Raw genomic sequence first — 8623 nt, 5'->3', positions numbered from 1 at the left:
ATATGTTCCCAGGTAAGGCTGATGCTGCTGGTCTGGGGACCACATTTTGAGAACTGCTGACCTAATAAATTTAGGCATTGCCCATTAACAGCTGCTGACATCATAAAATGAGAGACAACTAGGCATCATGTGCCTTCTGATGTAAGAACACACTACCTACTACCCAGGAATCAGTCTTGCAGAAAAAAAAACAAAACTTAAATCTTACCAAGCTATAAATTACCAATTTGTAGGAAATATAGGGGACAGAGTAACATATCAAACCATGGGGATACAATTAGCAAAATCCCAACCATTGGGAACCAAGATATTTAAATTAACAAATTAAAGGGAAAAAAAGATATGAAGTAGGAACCTATGGATTAAAAGAGACTTTTAAAGGCCCTGACAGATGGCTAAGTTGACTGGAGCATCTTCCTGTACACCAAAAGGTTTCAGGTTCGATTCTGGTCAGGGCATGTGCCTAGGTTTCGGGTTTGATCCCCAGTCAGGGCGCATACAACAGGCAACTGCTTCTTTCTCTCTCTCAAATTAATAAAACATATCCTCAGATGAAGGTTAAAAAAAAGAGAGAGACTATCAAAGACATGTCATCCAATTGCAATGTGTGGACCTTACTTGCATCCTTTCTTTTTTCTAAAGCCATAAAACAAAAGGTATGTTATTTTATGGGACAATTGGAAATTTGAATAGTGAATGGATATTTGATGATATTAAGAAATTATTTCTAATTGTTTAGGTGATATTATGGTTATTTTTCTGTAAGTAGATAGGATAATGCCTTTCCCAAGAGATGCCACACCATAATCCCTGGAACCAAACAAACAAAAAAACACACCAAAACTTTGCAAATGTGATTTAGTTAAGAATCTTGAATAGGAAAAGTATTTTGGATTATCTGGGTGCGTCCAAGGTAATCACAGGGTTCTTATAAAAGAAAGAGGGTCAGAGTCAGAGGAGGTGACCATGGAAACCGAAGTCAGGGAGAGAGATAGAGATAGAGATAGGTAGATAGATAGATGTTTGAAGATGAAAAAGCAAAGAAACTGATTCTCCTCCAGAGCTTCCATAAAGAACACAGCCCTGCCTACCTATTTTGGACTTCTGACCTCTGTAACTATCCTATATAATAAAAGCCTAATAAGCAAAACTACCTAACAGCAGAATGACCAGTGGAAAGACCGGTTGCTATGATGTGCACTGACCACCAGGGGGCAGACGCTCAACACAGAAGCTGCCCCCAGCCCACAGGCCCCAGGCCAGCCAAGGCCGGTGCCAGCAGCCCCCCTCGCCCAATCACCCCACTTGTCACCCCACAGATCAGCCCTGATTGCCGGCCAGGCCTAGGGACCCTACCCGTGCACAAATTTTGTGCACCAGGCCTCTAGTAAGATAATAAACTTCTATTGTTTTAAGCCACTAAGTTTTTGGTAATTACTTATAGCAGCACAAGAATACTAATACAATTATGTTATAAAAAGTCATCTTTTAGAGATACATAAGGAAATATTTACAAAATAAATGATATGATGTCTAGAATTTGTTTTATAATAATAGGAAGTGGGGGAAATTGGAGAAGGGTATGGATGAGGCAGGATTGCCCATAATTTTGGGGGCTGAGTGATGGGTGCATAGGGCCCATTATACTATTCTTTCAGTATTTAAAAAATTAAACACATACACACACAAGAAAAAACAAAACACATAGTTTAGTCTAAGTGTTATGACTTAAGAGATTTCCAAAAACCTAGATTGGTGAAAGTTGGACTCATTTAGGAGTGGTAACACGGCCAGAGTAAAAGTATCATCAAGACCAGAAGTGAGAGGGGCCATTCATCAAGCTGTCATAGGGACAGGAGAAGACATAAAAAGGCCAGCCCAAGAAAGACAGGGACTGGAAGGGAAACAAATGGTGTGAGAGGCCCCAGGGAAGTGGAAGAGGTGAACCAGCAAAAATATCAATATGCACAAGGGAATTGAACCAGTCAAGGAGCAAAGAACATTCCGTGCTTCAGAGGGGAAAAAAAATGCTGTGCTGTGCTGTGTGCTATCTCTTAGGCTCCTGCTTACTTTGGCCTGGCAGGGTACACAAGTAACCACTTCTATCCAATGTATTCCCAGTTTTCTTGACCTCATCTTCCCCTAAGTTTATTCTTCCTTTTGTCAGATACTGTTGCCTCTATTTCCATTAGTGCCTATGTTAGTTTGCCTTTATACCTTTCCAATCATTTTCTCTTGGTTGTTTGCCTTATTTTTTGCTTGTTTGTTTTTGCCAAAGCAGAGGCAAGCAACAAACAAAACCCATTGCCCAAATCTATGGAATATATGGAATGGAAAGGGCCTCTAAATGTTCATCTTTCTAGCCGAAACCGGTTTGGCTCAGTGGATAGAGCGTCGGCCTGCGGACTCAAGGGTCCCGGGTTCGATTCCGGTCAAGGGCATGTACCTTGGTTGCGGGCACATCCCCAGTAGGGGGTGTGCAAGAGGCAGCTGATCGATGTTTCTCTCTCATCGATGTTTCTAACTCTCTATCCCTCTCTCTTCCTCTCTGTAAAAAATCAATAAAATATATTTAAAAAATAAAAATAAAAAAATAAATGTTCATCTTTCTAGCCATCATGTTGGTTTACAAATCTGTATTTAGTCAGAGGACATAAAATGGGAGAAGGATCAATAGTTTACCTACACAGTACCCTGAAGAGGTATGAAGTGAAACCTGCCCTTGACTTTGAATAAAACAAAGTTTTCATTATCAAGGTAACTAAGGTTTAATATAATTAGAGGCCAGATTACTGCCAAAATTAAAGAGTATTCATTATAAAAAGGAGGAGAAAATAATTGGAAGACAATTTACAATAGCTTTAGTCAAACACACACACACACACATACACACACACACACACACACACACACACACACGCACCAAAAAACACACATAACACAGCTTTTGGGAAAGGGGAAGAACAAGGATGTCTGCAACACTTGCTAAGAATGAGGGTGATGCTTCAACAACAGGGATGAATCTTGGGGACATAATGTTAAGTGAAAGAAGCCAGACACAAAAGAGGACATCCTATATAATAAAAGCCTAATATGCAAATTGTCTCCTTGGGTGGTTGTTTGACCGGGAGTTCGACTGCTCGCTATGACATGCATTAACCACCAGGAGGTGGTGCGGAACATGGCGGGCATTGGCGACATGGCGCTGGCAGCAGGTGGTAGTGGAGGCGCTGTGGGCCCCGATGGGCTCTGAAGAGAGCGGGACTGTGGCTGGATGGTGGAGCTGTGAGCAGGTGGCACCAGGTGAAGGCGGGTGCAAGTGGGGCCAGATTGCCAGTGGGGTGGTGGGGGGCGGGGCCACCACCCAGCTCTCAGGTGCTAAGGGAGCCGGATGGGAGGGCCCGGCCCGGGACACATTGCCCCACATGTGGGATGATGGAGCAGGTGAGGGAGCAGCGCCAAGTCACGGTGGGGTGCCAGGCGGGGTTGTGGGGCTGCAAGGCTGGGGGTATGAGCTGGGGCTTGATCCCCGCAGGCCACTCTGAGGGACCCCACCCATGCACGAATTCGTGCATGGGTCCTCTAGTGCTATATACTAGTAAATCCATTGATAAGATACCAAAGAACAGGCAAAACTAATTTATAGTGACAGAAGTCAGAAAAATTGTGTTCTTGACTGGGAAGATTCATAAGATTTTCTGGGGTGCTGGAAATGTCTATACTTTGATGTCAGTGTCAGTATATACGTAAAAATTAATTGAGCTATACATTTATGATTTGAGCACTTTTTTGCAGATAGTTTAAAGCTCAATTGGAAAAAACCCACATTTGTTGAAGTGGTCTTGTGAAGCTGTCAATCCAGCTGGCCCACTGCCTGTTCTGGTCCTCACACTCTCCCTGTGACCTTCGAACCCTAACTGCTGTGATTGTTCCCAGCCTCTGCTCACTTCAGCCCATGTTCTCCAGGGCTGCTACAGCTCCAAGGAGGGCTCTGCTCAACTCTCCTAATGGAAGCCTGAGCTATTCGAGAGCAGGCTGAGATGGGGTGAGTGCTAGCAGGAGGCCACTGGTTGAGTTGGGTGGTGATGAGGGATCTTTAAGGTTGTCACAGGTTTTGGGTTGAGTCAGGAGAACTATAGGAGCAAATCTGAGGCTTGAAAAATAGTCATGAAAACTTAGATTTTATCAGCATTAGTTTTTATTCTTTCAGTTCAAATAGTTTCTTTATTTTCAGGTTTAACAGGCAAAATTAATTGACTGCCGTAATAGGAGGTATTCATTTATCCATTTATTTATTCAACAAATATTTTACCAAATTCCTACTGTGTGCAAAGCACTTCCATATAATGTAAAAGAACCAGTGATGTTCTGGCCTATGCTAACATCATTAAGAAGTAGTCTCAAGTTTATTTTGGCAAAGGCGAAAAAGGAAAAGCAGGGTGTAGGTAAATAAAATAGTAATTATTGAATGTTTATATACATAGTCTAAGATGAAAACATATGATTGATGAGATGGTGGAAAGAATAGTTAGGAAAGATTCGAATATATGTTCAGAAGCTGATCCTACCACCTATTTGCTATGCAACATTCAAATTCCTCATCTGTAAAATGGGAATAAAGGTATCTACCTCATCAGAGTTTTGTGAAAGAACATTATGAATATTGAAAATTATGTATCTAAAGAGGCTAGCATGATTTTTAGCACACTGTAGGTACTCAACAGATCATAGGTATTATCAATAACTCATTTAATATAACAGAGTCAAAGGCTTTGGTGAACATAGTCATTAAGAAGATATTCTGCCATAGCGGGTTTGGCTCAGTAGATAGAGTGTTGGCCCGTGGACTGACAGGTCCCAGGTTCTATTTTGTTCAAAGGCATGTACCTGGGTTGCAGGCTCAATCCCAGGCCCTGGTCTGTGCAGGTGCGGGAGGCAGCCAATCGATGTGTCTCTCTCACATCAATGTTTCTCTTTCTCTGTCTCTCCCTCTCCCTTACATTCTCTCCAAAAATCAATGGAAACATATCCTTGGGTGAGGGGTGAGGATTAACAACAAAGTATGTTTTAATATAGATAATGCGAACGGACTTCAGTAATTTTATGTTAAAAACAGAAATATGGGAAGTAAATGAGGCACCCGTGAGACTGCCAATGTAACAATCAAAGTATTTCTACAACTTAATAAAGGGTTCATACATGTGAAACAGGTGTAAATGAAGATTTTGCCTGTGCCCATCCCAAGCCAGGGGTTCTCCATGTGCCCAGCATCCAGTGAGACTTGTGGTGCACTGACAGAGCGGACATGGGCAGAGTCATGGTAGCCAGGCTCAGACTGGGGCTGCTACTTCCTTCATTGCTCTTGCCACACAGATTTATTCAAACCAAACAACTGTTGTAACACCTGCAAGTAACCCCTCCCACAATACCTTGAACACCTCAAGTTCAGTGAATGCCACCACCAGGGCAAGTGGCAGTGCTCTGCAGTCAACAGCCAGCCTCTTTGTGATTTCATTCTCTCATCTACATCTCTACTCTTTTTTTTAAAAAAAAAATATTTTATTGATTTTTTACAGAGAGGAAGAGAGAGGGATAGAGAGAAACATCGATGAGAGAGAATCATCGATCAGCTGCCTCTTGCACACCCCCTACTGGGGATGTGCCCGCAACCAAGGTACATGCCCTTGACCAGAATCGAACCTGGGACCTTTCAGTCCGCAGGCCGACGCTCTATCCACTGAGCCAAACCGGTTTTGGCAGCATACATCTCTACTCTTAAGAGTTGGGACAAGAAATGTCTATACTTCTCCATCTTCTAAACCCAATCCAAATGGCATCTAGACATCCAGTGTGACAAGGAAAAAAACAGGTCTTCATTGAATCTGCTAATTCCACACGTAATTTTATTGACAGAAAATGTTGAGTATCTTAAATTTGATTGGTTTGAAGAGCATGTGCAAGGTTTAACTAGATGATGAATGCCAATATTAAATATGCTGGACTTTCATGTACAAGATGAAGAGAGACACATCCAAAATTAGTTCAGAGGTGATTTTCTTAAATGTGGCTTAAGAAGTATGGGCACATACAATTCTACCTTTGTGCCATGCCAGCACAGCCAAGGGTTCAGGAAGCCTGAGGGAGGGTGGCAAAGGATGTAGAAAAGACAGACAAAGAGAATAAGCTGGGTCTAAGTGGATCTTCCTGTGCCTGGCTGAGGCCACAGAGAAAAGATCCAGATGGCAAGCTGATGCTTTATTTTATAGCCATAGGTAAACAAGGTAGTGGTCAATGTAGTTACAATGTTCTTGTGAGTTTCACTTGTTTTGGCAGCACTTGCTGCCCCTCCCACATCCCATTAGCTACCCAGGAAGGATCTAGGGAGTGTCATAAGGTCAAGCTTAATTATGCTAAGAGGGCTGTGCCCTCTAAGCTGAGACTTGTTTGTGGCTTTGCCAACAGGTCAGTCTGAGGCTTAACCCTATAGCTGCTCCCTACATACCTTGAAAAAGAATAGATTTTTATCTAGAGATAAAGGATGAAATTTGGAACAGAGTCAGTTTTCATTTGCTTCATTAAAGTTATAAGGACATAAAACAGGTAATGCAAAAAGCTCTGGTTCTATTTATATGTATACTAGTGGCACTGTGCATGAAATTCATGCACCAGGGGAGGGGGTTCCCTCAGCCCAGCCTGTACCCTCTCCAATCTGGGACCAGGCCTAAACCGGCAATCAGACATCCATCTCGCAATCTGGGACCGCTGGCTCCTAACCGCTCACCTGCCTGCCTATCTGATCGCCCCTAACTGCCCCTCCTGCTAGCCAGGTCCCCCCCAACTGTCCCCCCCTTGCCAGCCTGGTCGCCCCATGCAGCCTGCTTATTCAGTCATTTGGTTGTCCCTCACTAACCCCCCTGCTGGCCTGGTCATAGGCAGCCATCTTGTGAGGGCATAATGGTCAATTTGCATATTACCTCTTTATTATATAGGATGTGGAGATGAATTTCAACTATTTCCATTGCATTGGGATTAGAAAGACAATGGCCAGTAATTAAGAATTTAAACATTCCCCTCAGCCCAAGCTAAGGGTTTACTTAAATTAACCTTTTGCACTCGGATGTCAAGTGTGACTCAACACCATTAGCATCAGTAGCAGCTGGGGAAAAAGGAAAGCGAGTGCAAAGGGTTAAACCTGTTTAATTTCCTTCTGTTAAAGAAAGTTTTTAAAAACATTTTTGAATCTTCATCCTAGATTATTTCAACATATTCTCCAATGTGATGTTACACAATTGACCAAATGACCAAATGTCTCTTTAATATTTGCATATCAATGGCCTACTTTTTCTATTTTCATCTTAAAGTTTTTATGAATTTTGCATTAACATCTATTCATTTTCTTTATTTTTTAAGGTATTGATTGATTTTTAGAGAGAGGAAGGGGAGAGAGAGAGAGAGAAAGGTATTTGTTGTTCCATCCATTTATGCATTCATTGGTTGATTCTTGTAAGGTATGTGCCCTAACCCGGGGTGGAACCTGCAACCTTGGCCTTATGTGGACAACAGCTCTAACTAACTGAGATACCTGGGCAGGGCTATTTATTCATTTTTAAAGAATTCAAAGTTAATCAGAGCAATTTGATTTTGTGCCATTCACCAACGTTTAGAAACAATAAAAAACACTCTCATTTGGCTCTTGCTTAATGTTGTGAAAGTTGTGAATGAAAATAATTGCATTATGCATTGTATTAAATGGATATATTCTTTGGGGTTTTAAAAAGTTTTAGACTCTGATTTCCAAATTATGATTTAAAAATACATTATGCTCTACATACTATGTTAAAGAGATCATGGATGCCAAACCGTCATACAGCTTTTGAAAGGGTTAAAGAAGGCCTGACACTTTTTATTTTAAACATAATGTTTTAAATCCGCTTATACTCAACCTCACAAGGAGGGATGGGATAATGTCTCTGGTTTTCCACATTTTGCTCAGAGAGATTCGTGGGCTGTTTTACGATTATTAGCAAGCCTGCTCTTAGATGCACCTCCACCTGCACCACAGCTCAGAACCGGGCAAGGCGGGTGGAGGAGAGGAGACCCCAAAACGCACGATGCTCCCAAACACCCTAAGGTTAATGGTAGTTCCCATTAGCTCAAGCCTGGGTTTGGAGGAACAACTTAATCCAGAATGTGGAACTGGAGGGTAATGCCTGTCAAAAGCTCTTGGGGGGTGGTGGGGGGGAGGGGGGTGTCGCTGTTTTAAGGAATATGCTGCAACTCCCAAAGGAGTGGTTTTGTTCCAGCTGCTCTAAGGAGATGCTTTTTCCTTGCTCATAGAACTTGCTTGAGTTCCTAGGGAAGCGCCTGCCTATTGAGCGTGTGGCCAGGGTGGTTGGTGGCCCAGAATCCAAGGCGATGGTCCAGGTTAGGGGAGCGAGTTCCCGGGAAGGAACTTGACGCACACCCTGGGGTCCCAGTTAGGGTACAGGGGCTGCGACTGGCTTTTTTTTTTTTTTTTTTGGCGGGAGAGCAGATTATGGGAGGAAGATAAGGAAAAACTGCCCAGGGCTTTTCCCGGGCTCGCGGTGTGTGCCCGCGCGGGCTCACAGCTGGGTCCCCCAGC

General features: G+C 42.8%; 1 pseudogene across 1 annotated transcript; it reads left to right on the top strand.

Annotated features, from left to right (window-relative positions):
* Positions 1–5305: 5305 nt before the first annotated feature.
* LOC307096078 (signal transducer CD24-like) lies at positions 5306–5547 on the top strand (annotated as a pseudogene). Its single transcript has one exon. The product of its transcript is annotated as a signal transducer CD24-like (transcript).
* Positions 5548–8623: the final 3076 nt, after the last annotated feature.

The sequence above is a fragment of the Cnephaeus nilssonii genome (assembly GCF_951640355.1).
Source record: "Cnephaeus nilssonii genome assembly, chromosome: X".
Lineage (NCBI taxonomy): Eukaryota > Metazoa > Chordata > Mammalia > Chiroptera > Vespertilionidae > Cnephaeus > Cnephaeus nilssonii.
The sequence above is the reverse complement of the archived record's forward strand: the minus strand, read 5'-3'. Positions and strand labels throughout refer to the sequence as shown.